The sequence below is a fragment of the Aquarana catesbeiana genome, linkage group LG07 (assembly GCF_042186555.1).
Source record: "Aquarana catesbeiana isolate 2022-GZ linkage group LG07, ASM4218655v1, whole genome shotgun sequence".
Lineage (NCBI taxonomy): Eukaryota > Metazoa > Chordata > Amphibia > Anura > Ranidae > Aquarana > Aquarana catesbeiana.
In genome coordinates this window covers 198,974,886-198,997,830 of record NC_133330.1, presented here as the reverse complement: position 1 = coordinate 198,997,830, position 22,945 = coordinate 198,974,886, and the positions used below count along the sequence as shown (strand labels likewise).

General features: G+C 40.5%; 1 protein-coding gene across 5 annotated transcripts in view; it reads left to right on the top strand.

The window, feature by feature from the left end:
- Window positions 1-22,945, top strand: part of LHX9 (LIM homeobox 9) — an 81,123-nt gene that overhangs the window by 30,417 nt on the left and 27,761 nt on the right. The window lies entirely within an intron of this gene.

The window sequence follows — 22,945 nt, the reverse complement described above, 5'->3', positions numbered from 1 at the left end:
GCTATGGTTTACCCACCTGTGGCTTTCCTGTGGGTTAGCTGTACTTTGCCATAGACTTCTATTATATCCTGCCGGTGTAGTGCACTTTCTGAAAGCGCACCAAACCTGCAGGTAATAACAGAAGTCTATGGCTCAGTGCAGGTGACCTGCAGGTGCACTGCAGATCAGTTTGAAAACAGTCCTGTAACACTACAGAACAGATATGTCTATATATACACTGTGATTTTAGTAATAAACTTGCCTTTAGTAACAGTCTTCCATTCAGGTATCACCGGCTGTTGCTGTCCCAGGCAGAGTGCATTTGGTATCACTCCCCCTGTGACAGGAACCAGTTTTATACAGGAAGCAATGGCTTACGCAGCTCTGCTCCCTCTACAGCCCCTTACTTCCTCTATTGGCAGCTTCATTCACAACACTGATGCTTTGAGATGGAGGGTCGGTAACCGGGCTTGCCAACCGCCATCCCAAAACAGGAGGTCGAGGGCCACTTCAGAGGTCTCTGCGGGCCACATGTGGCCCCTGGGCCACTGTTTGGGCACCCCTGCGCTACAGCTTCTGTGTGTGTGTAGAGGGGGTGAGGGTATTACAGCATTAATTATTATTATTATTATTACTAAACAGGATTTATATAGCGCCAACAGTTTACGCAGCGCTTTACAACAGGAGGACAGACAGTGCACTTACAATACAAATCAATACAGGAGGAATCAGAGGGCCCTGCTCGCTAAAGCTTACAGTATTGATGTTGCAGGCTGTAATAAAGGGTTAAACTTTATTACTTCCAAGTTCCTATGTTTAACCTTTCAGATATGTGGATGTGGTGCAATAATTCAAAAGACTCAAAAGTAGTATAATATTAATAAAAGGAATTTACTTAGCTTGATGTAAAGCTGTATTACAGATGATACAATAGATAAATACAGTGTCCTTCCAGTCCAGGGGAGCTCCTAATTTTATATAAAGGGTAACTCCACTTTCTTGGGGAAGAAAAAAGCAAATAAAGAAAAAAATAATATAGCGTGTACAATTGCGACACAAGTCAAATTTGAATAGAATGTTATTAAAAATGACCTTTCCTTTTCAATCTGCAGCTCTGTCAGTTTCTAAAAATGCAATGCAATATGACTATCTGGAGGTTTTCTGTATACAGAATGTATACAGAACACCCCCCAAGAAACATAATTTCCTGCTTGTGTGATTGGCACACCAATTTTCCCAGAAGTCTGCCTAAGGTACAAGTCAGATTTCCGGCATCCTCTGCAGCAAAAATGTCAGTTTTGGTGAGATACTCCCAATAGGAAATCATGGCCAAAGGAATGCAGGCCCAACAGCTTTCCTCATTAGAGCCCTGTGAGTGCAGCAGCTGATTAATAATTATGAAACCACTCCTATTAGACTCACTCTACACATGGGCACAGAGGAACACACAGGGCTTTTTTCAGAATAACAAAAGGTAGGAATCTGCAACAACGGTTGTTAAAATCCTTGTGATGTACATAGATCACCCAGAGGGGAATGTTTTTTTCTCAACAAAAGTGGAGTTACGCTTTAAAATTCCTGGAAGTGACAATCCTTTCCCAGGTACTGTGTCCCTCAAAATCCTGGGTGATCTCAGGCAGTCTTTGTCTCCAACCCATTTATGTATTGAATCAGAAACTAGTTAAAGTTAGTTTTCATCAACCAGAAAGAAATGTGATGATACATATGGTAGGTATATACAGTATCTCACAAAAGTGAGTACACCCCTCACATTTTGATTGGCTACTATGCACAGCTGCACTGGTTTTTGCACTCTCCAGTTTTACTCTAGGTTCACGCCTATGTGGTTTCAGTTGATGCAGTTTTCTGGTGCGTTTTGCATTTTAGAAAAAGCGATCTTGATGCATTTCTGCATGTAGTTTTCATGCATTTAGTGTTTTACTTTTTTTTTCTCCTTAACAAACTATGAATAGCCAGTTTTTAAGGAGCAGACAGACACTGCATCCTTAACAACCGATGAATCATCAGCTGTCAGCAGGCTTCCCCGCTGACTTCTGTATGTAAAAAAAAGAATTGCGGGCAATTAAAAAAAATGGTGTGTGGTCCCTCCTCCCAAATCCATACCAAACCCTTATCCAAGCATGTAGCCCTGCAGGTCAGGAAAGGGAGGGGACAAGTGAGCGCCCCCCTCCTGAACCATACCAGGCCACATGCCCTTAACATGGGGAGGTTCTTTGGGACAGGAGGACCCTGCCCCCCAAAGCACCTTTTCCTCATGTTGATGGGGACAAGTGCCTCTTCCCCACAACCCTGGACGGTGGTTGTGGGGGTCTGTGAGCGGGGGGGCTTATTGGAATCTGGAAGATCCCCAGATCCTGCCCCCCCAATGTGAATGAGTAGGGGTACACAGTACCCCTACTCATTCACCAAAAAAAGGTGTAGTTTAAAAAATGACAGTAGGCAGTTTTTGACAATTACTTTATTTATAAAAAACAAAAACAATGTCCCCCAGAGTAAATCCATCCTCAATCACGACGCCCGCCACCATGAAAAAAGAAAAAATGGTCCATTCCTGCTGTCTGCCAGCTTCGCCATCTGACAGTTCTAAAATAACTAAGAGACAGAACCACCCAGTGCCATAACCGGGTGACCCCACACCCTTGTTACATCGTCGGCCAGGGGCATCCATCACTTTGTAATGGATGTTCCACATTGCACAGGAATTTTCCCCAGAGCTTAGTGAATGCAATGTAATTTCACTTTGCAAGGAATATCCAATCAAATGCAAGGAAAATAAAAAAAGCATAATCTTTGCTAGCACATGATTGGATGATGAAAGTCAGCAAAGCTTAATTCATTAACCTAAAGGAAAGGAGAATTCCCCTACAAAGTACAGATCACCTTGAAAGGTGAACAGCCTATTTGCCTTAAAGTGGTTGTAAACCCTTACATATAGCTAGTGAAGTGACTGGTCTCAGGTGATACACAGAGAGGAAACTAATCCTCCTACTTAAGTTTTAACTGTCTATCTACAGCCATCTCTTCACTACAGCTGTTCAAAATCCAAAATGTATACAGCTTGTTTGAGCTTTCTGAAAGCAGGGGGCAGGAGCTGAAGTTACACTCTGAGGAGGGCTGAGAGCTGATTGGAGGGAAGGGTTATACCCCACTTCACACAGCACACAAGAACAGAACTGAAGCTGTCAGTCAAAGTCTATGTGCTTTAGCTCCCTCCCCTGTCACCTTTTTCCTTTTGGGTGTCAGGAAAACCTATCAGAAGTGCCTTATGCAGATAGCAGAGGACCGAGGCAGCAGAAAGAAATTACACTTAGTGCTCTGGATTGAGTACACACTATAGAGGAATATGATTTGTTCATTTTTCATGTTAGAGATTTACAACCAATTTAAGTAAATCAACTAGGGTTTCATTGTTTTCTTACAGCTGCTGCCAACGAATGTAGTATTGCAGTACCACACGCTTAGGGGTCTATTTATCAAAGTTTTCACCCAAGATTCATACAACTTTCACACATTTTTTCCAATTGAATCTTAGAAGAAAATGTATACATCTTGGGTAAAACTTAAGTAAAAGCATTGATAAATAGACCCCTTAACTGTTTGTTAATAGTTTTGTGTACAAGGCCTAAATTGTCAGGTGTATTGAAATATTCTTGCGTGTCAAGCAATGTACTTTAGGGTGCTGTGACTGCAAACTCCTCGCAACATATCACCTTTTGCCAGTTTTGTTGCAGTAAAATGCAGTTACTGTCTATAGCAGGTCATTGTGATTTGCACTTTAAACTAGCTTAACCTCCCTGGCGGTATTCCCAAGTGTAGCTCGGGGTGGATTTTCAGTACCAAAAGCGGTAACCCTGAGCCAGACTCGGGATTGCATCACAGGATCCAGGAAGAGCTTGCTTACCTTGTCCCCAGGATCCTGCGATGTCTCCCCGCAGTGTGAGCGGCTCGTCCTCCGCTTGATCTATCACATCGCCGAGCTTTGTTCCCTGTGAGCGTTGCGACACACAGGGATGGAGAACCGTGCCAAATTCAAAAAGTAAACCACACACAATACATACAGTATACTGTAATCTTACAGATTACATTAACCGTATCAATTTATTTCAACTCCCTTTTGTCCCTAGTGGTTTCTCCAGTGCCCTGCATGCAGTTTTATATTATAGAAACTGTTGTTTTTGCCTGGAAACTGGAGATTGTCCATAGCATCCAAAACCGTCCCTTTACATCAAAAGCAGGTTTAGACCAGCTAGAAAACAGCAATAATAGTGATTTGTGGGGAAATCCGTCATCAAACACTGAAAGTAATGACAGCGACAATTCTGCAACTGAGCAAATTTCAGTGTTTTTTAATTGGTTACATTATGATTCAAACATTATCATACCCGGGATGTCTACTAGACTCTTGTTTGACAGATTTAAGTGAGTTATTCCTAAGAATTACAGGCCTACAATATAAAACGCCAAATTTCCATGCAAAATAATGGTACCGCTTTCGAATGAATTCATTTCTAACTGTATATGGTTTTCTTTCTGGAAAATTCATTGGTTCCAAAATCAAAAGCAAATTCAATTTTGAAGTACTTTAAAAGGACAATTGTCAAGTCATTGAATGTAGTGATAATTTTCATACAAGTTTCATTACAAACATTCGAATACCTACTAGTGTATGGCCAGCTTTAGTTCATGTTGAAAGGAGCATTTATGTTGCTCATTACAGTAACGATTTTTTAAAAAAAGGGGTGGTTGTCCTTTAAAACTTGTCACTTCAACAAAGTGCTCCTAGTATATAAGCTTTTCAGAAAAGGAAAGCTTTAACTATATATATATATATATATATATATATATATATATATATATATATATATATTACCTGGTTATACCTACAGGTGGCAGGAAAGATGAGGGTTGCATTTGGGTGTTTTTAAAATGCAGACCACTTTACTTTTTTTTTCTTTTGGATGGAAGTAATTACAGTAATTCTGTCCGGTTGTATTCACTGACTTTTTTGGGAGATTTTTCTGTAATTTCCTGTCCCAGTAGGAGCCTATGAATTGTATGTAAAGGTTATCACCAGGACAGAAAGTGTTGAAAATCTCTGCAATAGGTATGCTAAGGAAAATAAAGACCTGGCTAAGGTTCTACCTACGGTACGTTACTCTTTATCCAGAACAAAAAAAAAGTGACTAAAATCAGGATTATTTGTGTGGCTTGGTGTTGTGTTTGTACAGACAAATGTTTGGGTATGCACCATGTTGACATTGATTCTCTAATAATCCATGTGGTACAGACCAGTCCAGAATTATTTATAGAATGCTTCTGGTATCTGCAAACATAAGTAGTAGGTTGTAGACTGCAGAACTCATATTACAGGGTACAGAGGTTCTTTACCTATATATCTAGTAGGACAGCAACAAATAGCTACCTAATTCCTACTGACTATATACTGTATATCTATATATAAATATATCTATACATAGATATATCTATATATATGCTTTACCCAAACAGAAAGCTATACTTTCATCATTTTATAGGCGATATTCTGATTTAAAAAAAATCCTGGATGCCTTCCTTTTTTCTTCACTATGGGGTTAACTTACTAAAACTGGAGTTTGCAAAATCTGATGCAGCTCTGGTAGCCAATCAGCTTCTAACTAATTGAAAAGCTTGTTCAATTAAGCTTTGACCAAAAGAAAAGCAGATTGGTTTCCATGCAGAGCTGCACCCGATTTTGCTCTCTCCAGTTTTAGTAAACCAACCCCTATATATATATATATATATATATATATATATATATATATATATATAAAAAATCCATAGTTTGGTAATTTATAACATAAATTAAGACATTTACTGGTAAATTATGTGGCAACTGGGTGGAACCATATTTGTAAGTGATAGCCATAATCAGAACATTTTCCTTGTGTCTCTTGTGGTTCTATAAAATTTGTGTAAAAATTCTTCTGCTGAAAATGTTAGTAGTTTGGTGCCTGTTGGATATACTTTGCTCTGTTGTTTTACCATCTTGCAAATTTGACTGTACTGGTGTATGAGTTTTCAGTTGATGCACCTTGCATTACATTACTTGATACGCCTGAATGTTTCCAGAGACACAATAGGAAGTGAGAGAAAGACTCTCCAAAGTAAAACCCCCCTTATACAGGAGGCACTGCAATAGGTGTCTCCATCGGAAAATTTCCCTTTGCCTCCTGTTCTGGTGACAAATGTAAAATTGGGATTTTCTAAGGTGACAACGATCGCCAAGACAAAGAAAGAAGAATCTCTGCAGTGGGGTCACAGAGTGTGATAAAAACTTAACTGGGGTTCTAATCTTTGGGTTGACTGCAATGTCTCCAGGGGGTGGGTCCTGATATTCAGAAGGTTTGGCTAATTATACTTATGGGCATAAAAATTCACACCCATTTGTTTGGTGTTGCCATACTTTGGTAAATCAGGGACAAATGAGTGAAGACTGCATATTTACACTTAATTATATATTGTGCATTCAGATCTTACACCTCACCCCAAACAATATTCACAAGGGGTTATATTAGGTTAGTAGTCAACACTACTAAAACTGTGTAGCTTGTGATTTTTGTCTGGATATGTTCATTAGAAAAACAAACATTGCAACAAACCAGTGCTCAGCAGGAATTAGCTGGCTACACGTGTACTCCGGGAATCACAATCAAGGATGATCTACAATATAAAAACATCTTAAATTATGTTTGATACCAATTACTCTGCCTAGTGGTCAAATGATCAGAGAAGGCATGTAGATATAAACATTCAAATAATTCTCAAATATTAGAATGCTACAATGACCTTTTTTATTGACAGTTATCCATAAACAGAAATAACTCAACAAAGATTTTTTGGACATTATATCATCTTCACCTTTAACATCTTTGCACACATTCCTTGTCTGATGATAAATGTATAGACATTCCCAGAATTCACTGATTACCATGCTCTTTTTTGATCTTTACATGCAAATATATAGCCAGATAGTTGTTCAAAATTATCAAAAGCACCCTTATTGAATGATCAATCATATACTGTATGTGTGTAAGTGCTTTTAGTACCCCAGTCCCACGCCAAAGCTGCTGGATAGGTTCTTTTAGCAATGCCAACTTCAGGACTGCATTATCAGTCAGCTTTATTATGCAGCAGTTCCTGCAGATATTTATTAGCAATTGCTCTTACAGCAGGTCTGGGCAGGCTGATAAATGTCTTAGCCCTGAAGAAATCATATTAAAACCCTTGAAACGCGTTGGCATTCTGGCAAATAAAAGGGTAACATTTTAACATCCACATTTGATTTCTGTCCCTTTTGTGTTTAGCACTTCATTTTTTTTCAAAATGTATCACCATAAGTTTGCAGGTGTCTATATTGAGGTCTGTGTAAAGAAAAGTTGTTTTAGCTTGTGTCTGCTCATAATCAGCCAATTGATGGGCTATTGCCAGCTTTCAAGGCTGACGGCTATAAATTCAAGTACTGAATGAATGGGTTAGATGATGTCTTTGCAGGAAGGTTGATTGTCATGTGAACCTTTATTACTGTTTCAACCACATGATTTGGGCAGCACAGCACACATATAAAAAAATTACCATATATATCAAATTTGGTAATCACCAAATTATCAGAAGATTAGATCTTTTACAGCCAAGATGAGGGCAGGCTGGGTGGCCAGTGTATTGGCAACTGGTTTCTTTTAAAAAAAAAAAAAAAAGATAATAGGGTAGCTTGATTGCTCAATATATTATTTTTATGTTAGGCCTGTGCTGTAAGAACATAATAATTAATAACTATTAATAAAAAAATTAATACTAGTTAAACCATGCAAAATCATTGTAAATCACAATACTTTGTTTTGTGAATTTCTAAATACAAGCATGGTAGCTGCTACTTCATTTTATTTTATATGTGATTATAACACCTCTCTTGGGTACATTGTCCATAGTTGACCCTGTATTTCTGGAAAATTCTCATAGTTGAGTTTCAAGCCCCGTGATGCGTGATGTGGATGGACAGGACACCTCCTGTGCTAATTATTTCTTATTAATTAGGAATGACGCTGGAATCCCTTGGCCAACAACCAGCATTTAATCATCCGGTAAAACCCTGAGCTTGACGATATCTCCTAACCCTTTCACGGCCACTGGAGATTGAAAAACACCTACCATTTTTCACTAATTACCCTTTATTGTCACCTGCGTGGTGAACATTTGTCACCATAATTCCAAAAAGTTCATGTTTGTGCGAAAAAAAAAAAATATTTATATTACTCTGTACAGAAAAATGTTTTAGTATTGAATAATGGCAAAAAAATTGCAATTGTAATTTTACAAAGAATATCTAATACTCAATTCTTATAACAGCAAAGAGAATCAGATTCAAATCTGATTTTATTACTAAATTAAAAGCAGTCAGGTTTCTAAGTCAGTGTAAGATAACTGAATGTTCTATGGTATGTGTGATTCCCTTCCCTAGTGGAAACTGCATTATTTTTCAACATAGTCTTCTGCTACATTTATACACTTTTCCCAGCGTTTAACTAATGCCTGTAAAGCTTCGGCATAGAAAGATTTCTCAGTATTCCTAAACAATCCTAGGGCAGTCTGCTTCGCTTCATCATCAGTGCTGAAATGCTGACCTCCGAGGAACACTTTTAGGGGTCCAAACAGGTGGAAATCACTAGGAGTGAGATCCAGGCTGTAAGGGGGATGTTCCATAGACACACCAACAACTGTTGTCTGCCATCTTGATTAATGATCTTTGGACTGTCCCTTGACATGTGCACCATCTATCTGTAATAGGACACACTTGCCACTTACTCCTGCATGTAGTACCACCACATTTAACAAGTAAAAAGGCGCAATGCTCAGGTACCTCAATATGACAAAATATGGTCCATAATAGTCCGGAGGCACATATCAGCACACAGTGGCGGCTGGTGCTCAAAATTTTTTTGGGGGGCGCAAACAAACTGAAAAACTCTGGAAAAAAAACCTCCATCAATTGCAGCCTCACTGTGCCATCAATTGCAGCCACTGTGCCATCAATCGCAGCCACTGTACCCATCAATTGCTGCCACTGTACCATCAATTGCCACCACTGTGCCATCAAACTCAGCCACTGTGCCATCAAACGCAGCCACTGTGCCCATCAATTGCTGCTACTGTGCCATCAAATGCAGCCACTGTACCATCAAACGCAGCCACTGTGCATATCAAAAACGCAGCCACTGTGCCATCAAATGCAGCCACTGTGCCCATCAATTGCCGCCACTGTGCCATCAAACGCAGCCACTGTGCCATCAATAGCAGCCACAGTCTTTATTGCTGACAGAGTGCAGCACATCAACAGCTCAGAAAGGGTGAGATGGGATTTCAATTCGTCCACTTTGCAGGATATAGATTCCAGGAAGGATGAGGATGATGAAGCGCCAGTGACGTCATGCATGATAGCGTCAGTAACTATCATGTATGATAGTGATGTTACATTCCGGCGCCACGCTGTTTGCTTCCTAAGCCTCTTTCTGGATCCTCACCACACGGCCATCCTCCATCATTGAAGACACCGGACAGGAATCATAAACCTACAACATGGCTTATCACAGGCTCTGGCGCTTCATCATCCTCATCCTTCCTGGAATCCATATCCTGCCGGACAAATTGAAATCCCATCTCACCCTTTCCGAGCTGTTGATGTGCTGCACTCTGTGAGCAATAAAGATGACTTGCTGTGACCTGCAGTACCACCCTATCCCTCCTGGGATTTGTTGTGCTGCATCCTCCAAGCTTGAAACGGACTTACTGTGATCTGTAGTCCCACCTCTTCAGCCCAGAGATGCATCCAAGTTCAACTGTACTTCTTTCTATGTGAGTGGATATTGCTTTTATAATAAATTGTTTATGATACATACTCAGAGCTCAGATTCGCCCCTTTCCTTGTAGTACCACCACCCTTGCATCTCTTTTTCTACCTGTAAAATTAAAAGTCCCAGTTTGACTTGAACACCCATCGTATAAACGTAGTTTGTAACTGCACTAAATTTAAAACCTGTAAATTGACCCGAGGAGTTAACTGCAGACACCAGGAGATTATCTTCTGAACATTTTGGACAACAAAACTCTAAAAACCCAGAGCACAAAAAGGAGTTTAAAAAAAAAAAAATCAGATTTCTGCCTATCCTTTGTCTGTCCTGTATTGATCACAGTTATTCATCACCCATAACCCCTCACTTTAAAGAGACAATAGTGAAGTGTGGGGAGGGTGGCCCACCCCTCTAGTCCCTAAAGATGACTTTTGCATAGTAAAGAACTTTAGTATAAATGTATGTTAAAGATTTAAAACACTATTTTTGAAATATAATTTAAAAGATGATATATCCTTTGAACCTCCCAAAAGTACCACTAGCTTGCATGTTTCACAGGTTGAGAAATACATAATTATAAGAAATGATTATACATACAATTTTTGCATGAGAGGTGTTTGTGCATAGTAGATATTATGTATAAGGAAGTGTTATGGGTCCTTGCTTTTGCATTTTGCAATATAGCAGGGGTGTTGGCTGATGTCAGTGGAATAAATTTAAAAAGGACTACACCTGCATTATGTTAAAGGAACATGACAGCACCTTGGTTACTTACATTATAGTAACAACATCAGCTTACCACATTTTAACTATAAGAAAGAGTCCATAAATCGCTTTATGAAGTTTCCAGCTGCAAAGTTATGTTAAGTATAACCTTTATCCACTGGAACACAGCCTAGGGCCTCATTCTGTTTTAAAACTGGCCAAAGTCCACAACGAAAGGCAGAAGGCCACATGAGATCCAAAGCATTAGCTTGACATGCCTGCATCAGAGGAACTTTGTTATTCGTAATTAGGAGGTACCAAATACTTTTTCCAACCCAAGCTTGCCAGGAGATTTTAATACTACTAATTTATCCACAGACTGTTAGCTCCTTTTGGTACATGCAATACAATTATAGTATAATTAAATATTGGTCAGAGTGGGTGACATCCATACATGTAAAGGTATTACACAATACCAAGCCAGATTCAAGAATAGTAATATATCATGATTTGAAAGTGGTAGTGGAAAAGCAAAAGGAATATTAGTGGTACCAACCTCTACATAGGGGCCCTCTCTGATGTATCTGAATACCCTTATGCCTGCCCCCTACCCTTCATGGTACCAATAGAAGAACAACTATTTGTTTTTTAGTTTTCACCCTTATGCCCTGTACACACGATAAGATTTTACGATGGAAAATGTGTGATAGGACCTTGTTGTCAGAAATTCCGACCGTGTGTAGGCTCCATCACACATTTTCCATAGGAATTTCCAAAACACAAAGTTTGAGAGCTTGCTATAAAAATTTCCAACAACAAAATCCGTTGTCGGAAATTCACACAAAGTGCCACGCATGCTCAGAATAAATTAAGAGACGAAAGCTATTGGCTACTGCCCCTGTTATAGTCCCGACGTATGTGTTTTACGTCACCGCGCTCAGAACAATCGGATTTTCCAAAAACTTTGTGTGACCGTGTGTATGCAAGACAAGTTTGAGCCAACATCCATTGGAAAAAATCCGTGGATTTTGTTGACTGAATGTCCGATCAATGTCCGACCGTGTGTACAGGGCATTACAGTTTTTTTATATTTTGTGAAGCAATGTGCTTATTAGTAATGCTGTTGTTGGGGTCTTGGTTCACATTTTACACTGGGGCTTAGAGACACCAGGGTTAATTTACTAAATAAGCTGTTCACTTAGCAAGCGAAGTTGCACTTTGCTAGGACATTTGCCCCAGAGCTTAGTAAATGTAGTGGCATTTTACTTTGGAAAGAATACCCAATTACATGCTAGAAAAAAAACTGTATTTTTGCTTGCACACAATTGAATGATGGTAGTCAGCAGAGCTTCGCCTCGCTCACTAAGCTCTGGGGTAATTTCCCTTTCAAAATGCTGCTTCCATTGCAAAGTGAACAATCTATTTGCCTTTGGTAAATCAACCCCATCTAGCTACACTCCTTTTACGTTGAAGTGATAAGGTTAAACTTGTGGATCCTAGTTGATGTGCAACTGTTTGTAACTGACTTGACAACCTAAGGGAGCTCTTGCTATTATTAAATACACTGAAAGATATTTTTGGTAATTTTCACCATTTTTGTGGTAATGCCTTGTTGTGGATCTTGTGAACACTATATGATTTGGGTTTGTCTATTCATATTCTTTATGCTTAAAAATCTTTTTGTAATGTCTGCATTACCATTGATCTTGTCCTGTGTATGTGAGTTACAGTTCTTTTTGCTGCGGATACTGTAAAGGATACAGTGGGATGCGGTACCATTTTGTAGAATGTCTTCATACACTATTGTTAGATTACATAAAATCTTTACAAAAAACACTGAGGGAAGAACTTCACATTGTTGGAGCACTATAATCAGGAAATAATGAATGTAGTTATACTTAGCAAAAGTATTATTGGCATACTCTAATCTAAATTGAAAATGAGGTCTTGTATGCATAAAGGAAATGCCTACATTGTGTTTTCATCTAATCGTAGATGTAGTGCAGCAGTGTACCCCGCGGCATATCTTCAGTGATCTGGTGACTCTGGAACTAGGGTTGCCACCTCATCCCTTTAAAACCTGACCACATATGAATTACACAGGATCTGTGGCTGATAAAGGTGGTAATTAAACGCACTTGGTGACTTATCTGGATTAAATTAGCTTCAGAACCTGTGTAATTTTAATGTGTTGGGGTTTAAAGGGATTAGGTGGCAACCCTATCTGGAACTCCTTTTTTTTTTAATTTATAGCACAGAAATTGGATCCCCAAACATGCCCACTGTAGCCTACTTGCTGTCTCTTTCTTATAGAAGACTTGATGTACCAAAATGTCAGTACTAAAATAAATTCTCACAATCAACAGTTAGATTCAACCCTGCATTTAGAAGCTGAATCTAATAGATGGTCTAGCAAGGGAAATTACACAGCACAGGCCTCATAAAACAAACCTACCTACTCCTCATGTACATGCTAAGTGAAATCAATTTGCAATGAATTGTTTACAATTGAAAGTAAATGGAGTGTAATATCTGGATGTAACCTACTTGTAGTATTTGATATAGAATAAGCATTACACTTATTAGCTTAACTTGTTGGATATAGTGGAGAGGGATTAGAATACCTGTCAGTTTTCATTTATGTCTGTGTCCTCATTAAGGAGATTCCCTTCTCTATTGGTCTTGTTTACCATTATCATTATCCTTGAAAGTGAAATCCTAAATTTTGGGTTGACATCAGAAGACTGATAGAGGGTAAATCTTCCAATGAAGACACTAGTTCTAATGACCCTGGTGACACACTGGGATTCCCTCACTTTGGAGGGATCTCCTCTCACTTTCTGGTATGGCTATGGGACAGGAAATTAAGGGAATTCTCTCCAATGGGACACAGATGGGCTGCCCCCCCTAGGAAATGTGAACACCAGTTGCCGCTACCTATGATCCATAATTGCAAATCAATTGATTGCAGTAGGTTACTGTACACTGCACATCATGACTGCAGTGGCATGCACTTAAAGGGGCCAAAATTTAAATATTTTAACACAAGATTCACACAACTTTCATCTAGAATTCTTACGTTCTGGATTCAATTGTGAATCAGGTATGACAACATTAATGAATAGATCACACAAAGTGTATCTAGATACAAGAACAAAATGTTAATATATTTCTGTTTACCAATCCTTAAGTTTGGTGGATGCATTTGTTTTTTGTTTTTTTTTTGTCAGGCTTTTTTTTTCTTTATTTTATTCTTGTGATCCTGCCTATAACACAGTTCCTATCTTAGGGTGATAGCACTCACTCATTGTACTGTATCTGTGGAGGAGCAGCATTATCACCCTAGGACAGGAACTATGTTGGGACTACAGAACTCTTTCCCTCTGTCCTCATCTACATAACATAGGGGGCATGTATTTAGAAGTCTACAAAGCAGGGCAGCTAACACTGCTTGGGATTTTAGTGCAGCACAGTCAGAGGGCACAGGAGGTTAGGAGCTCATTTGATTTCCTAGCACAATGAACTGATTTTTTTTTCACTTATCGAACATAGTATAACAAAACGCTTTCAGCGATATGTTCAACAGACCAAAAACAAGCAAAAAAGAAAAAAAAAAAATTTTTAGGGTTTATTGAGTAGCAACAATCTTCCTAATGTTTTTAGGACATACATGTGAAAGTGATTGGCTGAAATTAAATCTGTGATAAATTTTGGCAGCTCAAACTTTCCAAATGATGAAAGAATTCAGCGAAAACCATGCATCAAAACTTTTAGTAGATCCAGAAATATAGACAGCTAAAGTTGTATCTAAACCTTTACATTTCCTATAATAGGTAATCTTGGCTGCACCTGTGTCTGTATTTGTCAGCAAAGCTCAACATCCCACTCAATGACCTATAGGCAAGCTCTGGTTGGGTCTAAGTCAACTTCTAATGTTGGCTTCTTGCCTTGGTGTTGCAGTAATATACCGCACCATGCACATGTTAATTTTTTGAAGTGCCATTAACTTTGAATGGCACCCCAAGGCACTACAGCAATGTACTGTACCCGTGTTACATTGTTCTTCAATATACAGTAAGCTATTACTGTGAATTGCCATGTAGGATGTTCCCATAAAATAGTTAGGGTTGGTTTCCTGTGCACTGGGGTGAGTTGGCAGCCTATTCCAAATGAACAAGCTGCCTTAATGCAATCCATGTTAAAGTGCAGTGTATAGCAGGTTAGTGTGCATGCCTTAAGGCACTGCACAGGTTTGCAGCTGACCTAAAGGAAAATCAAGATCTTTATATTTAGCTGCTTACATCTCTTGATCTACTGAGCATTTTGGCACGCAATATTCACAGCGGGCAACCTTTGATTGAACATTGTTTAATATATGCCTGTTTGAACTGAAAGCCTTTTTTTTAGCGTGCATTGTTTTATTAAACCTTGTACAGGTTATAATATCTATGTACATGAAAGTGCGCATATATGTTCATAACATATGGTTATAACATATGGTTAACCATATAGTTATACTGGATCCTCCCATGTCACTGCAGGTTACCAGGCAGTCTGATTGAAAACAAGAGACTCTATGCAGCATCTAATGAGGATAAACACTCACATTTTTCCTTTTAGGTTTCCTAGGTTTAAGGGCACAACATGGCTTAGGAGCAGCATTTTTTTTTCATGGCACTAAAGAGGTACTCCTAAAACAAAACTAAGTCCACATGTTGTGTGGGCTTTTGCTGTATTGTGCAAACATGCATACTTGCACATTATGGTCAGGATTCTACTCTCCAACATTGGTAGGTCTTGGCTCTGATCACTGATCGTCCAGAACTGCAGCTTCTTCTGGGTCCCACAGTGATCCTTTTTGGCATCTGGACCACCTGTGACATTGTAACTCCTGTGCATGCGCGCAGGCTTCACATAATCCCTTGTATCTGGGTCTATTCTTGGCATGCAGTACATTGCAAATTTAAACTGCAAGGAGTGTAGAGGAACTGTTTTGTAAAAAGAGGCCTTGCACATCTCTCCTTGCAATTTATTTTTTATTTTTCGTCAAATCTTTAGTTCTGTTTTAAATTAAAATAACAATGATGATTTGCTATGGCTGGCACCCTATTGATTCCTGTGTGAATTTGAATGATAGGGTCACTATAAGAGAATGTAACCAAGCAATATACCATCATTCTTAGTTTGTTATATAAGTTTAGAAAAAAATAGTTATGTGTATACCAGTCCCTGGAATGGCGGGCTTACTATTTACCGTCTTAATACTCTTTTAGATAACCCCATATAACTCTGGTAGCCTTTCTTCAGAATCCTGCATTTCCTCTAATGCCTCTTACACATGAGCAGACTTTCCAGCAGGCTTGGTCCGACGGTCTTTCCGCCGGACTTTCCGGCGGACTACCTGAATGGAGGGACTTGCCTATACACGACCGGACTTTCCGGCAGGCTAAGTCCGCCCGTCTTTCCGACAGACTTTCGCCGGAGTTACGGCGGACTTTCAGAATGAACGGACTTGCCCACACACGGACAAGTCCATTCATTTTGAACGTGACTCAGGTACGACGGGACTGGAAAAGGAAGTCAATCTTGCCACTTTTATCGGCGAGATTGACACCTTGCAAGCCCCGTCGTGGGGCATACCAGGCCCTTAAGTCTGGTATGGATTATAAAGGGAACCCCCTACGCTGAAAAAACGGCGTGGGGCCCCCCCCTAATATCCATATCAGACCCCGATCCGAGCACACAGCCCGGCCGGTCAGGAAAGGGGGTGGGGACGAGCGAGCGCCCCTCCTGAACCGTACCAGGCCGCATGCCCTCAACATGGGGGGGTGGGTGCTTTGGGGGAGGGGGGCGCCCTGCGGGCCCCCCCACCCCAAAGCACTTTGCCCCCATGTTGATGAGGACAAGGGCCTCTTCCCGACAACCCTGGCCATTGGTTGTCGGGGTCTGCGGGCGGGGGGCTTATCGGAATCCGGGAGCCCCCTATAATAAGAGGGCCCCCAGATCCCGGCCCCCCACCCTATGTGAATGAGTATGGGGTACATGGTACCCCTACCCATTTACCTAGGGAAAAAGTGTCAATAATAAAACACACTACACAGGTTTTTAAAATAATTTATTAGACAGCTCCAGGGGGGTCTTCCTCCGGCTTCGGGGGTCTTCTTCCGGCTTCGGGGGTCCCTCCGGTTCCTCTTCTCCCGGCGTCCGGTTGGTTCTTCTCTGCTCTCTCTGGCCTCTTCTCCCGGTGTTCCAGTTCTTCTGCCGGCTCCTTAATGCCGCTCTTTTGCCAGCGGAGGCACGGACTTCTGGCTTCTTGTCTTCTTGGCTTCTTCGCTCTTCTCTTCTCCAGATGTTGACACGACGGTCTCTCCGGCTAGACTGCTCTCTGAGCGCTCCGCTGTGACTTATATAGGTGGAGACCCCGCCCCCTTATGCCGTCACAGTCCCTGGGCATGCTGGGACTGTGACGTTTTAGGGGGCGTGGTCACCGGGTGATTTTAATTTATTTTTCCCTAGGTAAATGGGTAGGGGTACCATGTACCCCATACTCATTCACATAGGGTGGGGGGCCGGGATCTGGGGGCCCTCTTATTATAGGGGGCTCCCGGATTCCGATAAGCCCCCGCCCGCAGACTCCAACAACCAATGGCCAGGGTTGTCGGGAAGAGGCCCTTGTCCTCATCAACATGGGGACAAGGTGCTTTGGGGTGGGGGGCCCGCAGGGCGCCCCCCTCCCCCAAAGCACCCCCCCCATGTTGAGGGCATGCGGCCTGGTACGGTTCAGGAGGGGGGGCTCGCTCGTCCCCACCCCCTTTCCTGACCGGCCTGGCTGCATGCTCAGATCGGGGTCTGGTATGGATTTTAAGGGGGACCCCACACCATTTTTTCGACGTAGGGGGTTCCCTTTAAAATCCATACCAGACCTAAGGGCCTGGTATGCCCAGCGCTCGCCGCAATAGGAAAATGTGGTTTTCCTATTGCAGTGAGCGCGAGATGCAATACCCTGCCCTTGCGTCGCATCTGGTCCGTCGGACCAGCATACAGACGAATGGACTTTCCGTCAGGAGCTGAGTCCGACGGAAAGATTTAAAACATGTTTCAAATCTAAGTCCGGCAGACTTTTGGGGAAAAAAAGTCCGCCAAAGCCTACACACGATCGGATTGTCCGGACCAAGTATGCCGGAAAGTCCGCTCGTGTGTACGCGGCATAAGACTCAGATGAGCAGTGTTCAATTAGTACAGAGCTTTTGAGAGCCGATCACGACAATTCATTCGATATTATTCGATCGGACAAGTATGAAAATTTTCCTCATACGATACCAGATCGTACGATTTTCATTTAGTCAGTACAGTTGTCGTCCGAAAATACAATACAAATACATTACAACACATGACATCACTTCCGATTTTTTTTTCTGTCGTACGAGTATTTTCGTGACTTTATTAACCTATTCAATTTCCACTTGCGACTATTAAGCGAAAAAAGTCGTACGATCTGTCGTATGATATTCGGATTGTGTGTACGGGCCATAGGATAGCCGACCTTAATATCAAACATGGTGTCATTACATGGGACCTCCTAAAATCTTCACAATTTTCTTCATATAGAAGTATTTAACATGTTTTCTTATTGGAAAGACAGCGAGGAGACAACACCCCGATGGTCCATTTTGAGCACATTTTTAAAGCTTCACAGCGCTCCATAGGTCATATTTCTTCATTATACTCACCTCACCAATTTACTCTCAGCCTGGGAACAGGATTTTGTCTGATGGTTTTAAATTTCAATCTATATTTCACACAACAGCCTGGTGAATGTGAGCTTTTAAGACAAAAGCATACCCTAATGCACCAAAAAATTAACCTCTATTTTATTGGACGCTAAAATGGCAATCACTCAAATGTCAAATCTCAGAACCATGACATTTAACTTTGAGCTAATCAAACAAATACTTATGTGGATTATAACTAATTTGAAATTAAACTGTTTGGTGAATAATAAAATGGTGCAGTTTGAACAATGTTTGGTTGCCTTGGATCAGTTAATATGGTCTTGCGGTTGGAGAGACCTATATAAGGTAGCCTTGCGAGATTTCTTTTCTCTTCTTTTCCTTTCTATTGATTTATTTTCTAATTTGGTTCAGATGAAATGTCTATGTTAGCTATAACATGCTTGTGTAATTTCAATTTTTTTTTTCTAAATGGCATCTTTCTTTAAAATAATATTTTACTATCCTGACCTGAAGGTCTTTGTTCAGGCACTTAAGCAGGCCATAGATTAAGCAATTTCTCGTTCCTGCAACCACAGGTTGCCGTCCCTGCTAAGGAGAACACAGTAATTATTGCTAACGGCTATAGCTGCTGACAATAATCGCATGCTAAAAATCTGACATGCTGGTTGTACCCAAGTCAATCGATGGATTGACTTGCGTATAATCAGTCTGCCCGATGGATGGATCAAATCTAGACCCTGCTGAACTGACTGAGATTCAATACATCTATGGCCAGCTTTATTTTTATGGGATGACAACTGTCTCCCATTAGTGTTTGTTCATTGTTACTTTGTCATATGCACCCCTGGTAGAGACTACTGGTGGAAATGTCCAACAAACATTGCACAGGCATGGTCCAACATTGTCACTTTCAGTAAGCTGATCTGTAGCATGATGAGCAGATAACAGTTAATGCATACAAGAAGTGGCTGAAAGTGGATGAAGTAGATCAGCAGGAATGAGATGAAAAAACGGGTAAAAGCAGTATATAATTCATTAAATGGCTATTTAATGATAAACAATGCTGTAGCAAATTAAATGTCATCTAGTTAGTGATTAGATCTAGTTTAAACAAGGAGATGCCTATTTTTTCCAGCAAAAGGCTAGTTTTCTTATACTGGAGCAAAATAGTTTAAGGAACTAGACCCCTTTAAGGTACACCTTATAAATTGACCTGGAGTGAGTTTGCTTCATGTATGCAACCCACATATATTGTTTTATATTTTGCTCTGATAGCAACTTACTAAAGGTTATGCAGGGAGTTAATAATTAGTTATTTTAAATGGCTAAATAAGGCCCCATTCACACCTGAGCGTATTGGAAACATGGGCAGAATCGTGGCAATTCTGTCTGGGATTTCAGAATCACATCAAAACGTAGAACTCACTTGTGGTGCCATTATTTATTAATGGCACCACAAACACTGTGCAATTTTCCCGGGACAAAATGCATGAAAATCGCGGCAAAACACACAATGCCAAACGCGGCTAGCTCAGTGCCAAAATTTGGTACATGAACTTCTTTGGTACGTTTTTAGAGCAGAGGGAGTCCATTCCAAAAACCAAGAAAAAAATGCATTACTCAGGTGTGAAAGGGACCTAATTTGTTTGGCTGTACCATATAAGAAACATGATACACACTTTTCAATTGCAATGAGAAATTTCTGAAAATGCCCCTTTAATAAAAATATAGTAAAATAAAAGAGATATTCATAAAACAGTATGGCTGTACATAATTGGATGACTTTGCAAAGTGAATATACTACTCTACTGAACACTAATGAATAAAACCTTCTGATGTCATTGTAATCCAGTATTTGCTCCCACTTGGCCTCTGCATATTGAGGATAAAGATGAAGTGTAAATATATATTTGTAGGTGTACTATATATATAATTGTATGTATATATACAGTAGTAATAATGTAATATACATATAGTAAAGAGACAATTAGTTTTGATTGTAATAATGAAATGAAAAAGGAAAGGATTCATATTACAGTGTAACAGCACCCCCTAATGGTGCATTGACCAAATTCTTTTATTATTTTTTTTTCCTTTCAAAAGGTTGTCTTGATGCTAGATGAGGTTCTGACAGATTATTTTGTCTGTGGTCCACATCCATAGCCTGAAAAAGGTCAAATAGAAAAATATAGCTCAGAAGCATGTGAAAACAGTCATAGAGGAAATGCTAAAGATGCAGACAAAAGTTGTACATATTTTTTCTGAACAATTGGAAGCTTATTTGTTTGCGGACTGTAGTGCTGTGCAGTGGATAACTACAGTAGGGTAACTAAATTATCTGTATATCTATTTACTAATTAATTAATGAATGAAGGTCAGGATTTGGGTAAGAACGGCAATGGCTTCAGCCTAGGGTGCCAAAGTTTAGACAATGTCAGTCTGCCGTTTTTCATCAGGGCTGATTTACTAAAGGAGTATACATTTAGTATAGTAAGTAAGGTGAAGATATGTTCTCTTTAATCATCCATTCAAGCAAAAGCAAAATTCTGTTTTCTTTAGGAAACACTGTTTGTTACATTGCTCATGCATGGAAAAGTGACAATGTCTTCTTAAAGGACATCCTCCAACCACTTAAAGCGTTTGTTACCTTAAACAAAAAATCCTGTCCCTATAAAGCATGAATAACAGCACAGTGCTTGTTCTGTGTAATTTGCCCCCCTGTGTCACCTAAAATACCTGATTAATCATACCAGTTTCTGCCCTATCCTCTGTAAACTGACCACGGTTCATCAGAGTTTTGAAGAAGCACAATGTATGTGTGAAAGATCGTCACCCCTTGGTCTGTTGATTTAGTCCTGGTGGCAGTCTTTCAATAAATCTGTTGGACGGATGTTGGTATGCAGCTAATTTTTATCACTTGGTCTATGGTTCATCATGGCTGCTGAGGCATAACACTGTGGTCAGTTTACATGCCTCCATCATCCGCAGCTCTCCTCTGTCCTCTCTCTCCCCCTCCCTCCCTGCCTGTCAGCTTGTGACAGCACCTGCCCCTCCCCTCCTGCTGCTGAAATAACTTTAGTATTCTAAGGCAATCCCCTGTGTTTACATAATGCAACATCTCCAGTGTCTGTGCTTTATTAAAAAATGCCTCTGTATACCTTATTTTTTAGCACCGCTCGGCGTTCACGTGACTGGCCGCCTCTCTCCTCCTCTTCTCTCCTCTCCTCCTCCCAGCTGACATCAGTGGAGGATTCTCAGCCCCTCCCGCTGTAGCTATCAAATCGGGAGAGGGAAGAGGGGGCTTGTCATGTAAGCACCGAGCAGTGTTTGGAAATAAGGTATACAGAGGCATATTTTTAATAAAGCATATACACTGGAGACATTGCATTATCTAACAGAGGGGATTGCCTGAAAATGCTAAAGTGGGTTTACAATCACTTTATATCGGCCATACATGGATCAAAATTTGGCAGGCTCAGTAGGGACCAGCCAAATTTCAATCCATGTATGAGCTAGGTGGCTGTACACAAGATGATCTATAGATCCACTTGTGTACAACCAGTCTGTCAAGTTTTTCCCGAGCGATCCGTGCTGTTGGCAACAGTGATCATTGTATTCTGCCAGCTGGGGAAGGTTCCCCACTGTCAGAATACAATAACTCAGCAGGAAGGATTTCCCCCTCCACATTGAATGTGTGGATGGGATAATCAGCTTTTTTTTTTCTGCAAACCGCTAGTTGAACAAAAAAAAAAGGAATCATGTTTGGCCTGCCTTATACTCCCCTTACTTTGACTCTCTTGCAGCTCCTTGCTCCTCTGCAGCCAGCACTGAAATCAGTGCTTTTGGTGACCTGGGGTAGTTGTGAGGTAATTTCCTTGGCCATGCTAGCAATTGGCTGCTAGGCGCGGGCACTGTTGCAGGGTAGCAGATCATGTGCTCCCCCCATACCTGGAAAGGTCGGGTATTCTCATCAGCTTTGGAAGAACCAGGATCTACAATGTAGCATAGACAAGGTGGCTTAGGGATGCTTATGCAGAAACATTATAATTTTGCAATGCATGGGCAAGGTTACAGAGGGGGTTATTTACTAAAGGCTAATCCACTTTGCACTACAAGTGCAAACTACAAGTGCAAAGTGCACTTTAAATTGCACTGAAAGTGCACTTGGAAGTGCAGTTGCTGTAGATCCGAGGGGGGCATACAAGGAAAATAAAAAAACAGCATTTTAGCTTGCACATGATTGGATAAAAAAATCAGCAGAGCTTCCCCTCATTTCAGATCTACCCCTCAGATTTACAGCGACTGCACTTCCAAGTGCACTTTCCCTACACAATAATAGGGTATTCCATAAGAACACAGCTTCCCTTTATTCACTAGGCTTATTTAGTGGCCAAGTGGGGAAATAGCTAAGCTTAAATATCTAGATTGCTGGATATGCAGATAGATGATTTTTCAAAGTGGCTGCAATAGTGTATGTGATTTTAGTATATGTAGTTTTGCCTGCAGTTTTGTCCCAGTTTTCAAAGTAAACTGCACAAGCACAAAGCCTTAGGTAACATTACAACCGAGAAAACATAATAAGGGTATCCTCATTTAGAACTGTCATTTTTCTTTTATGCTGCGTAC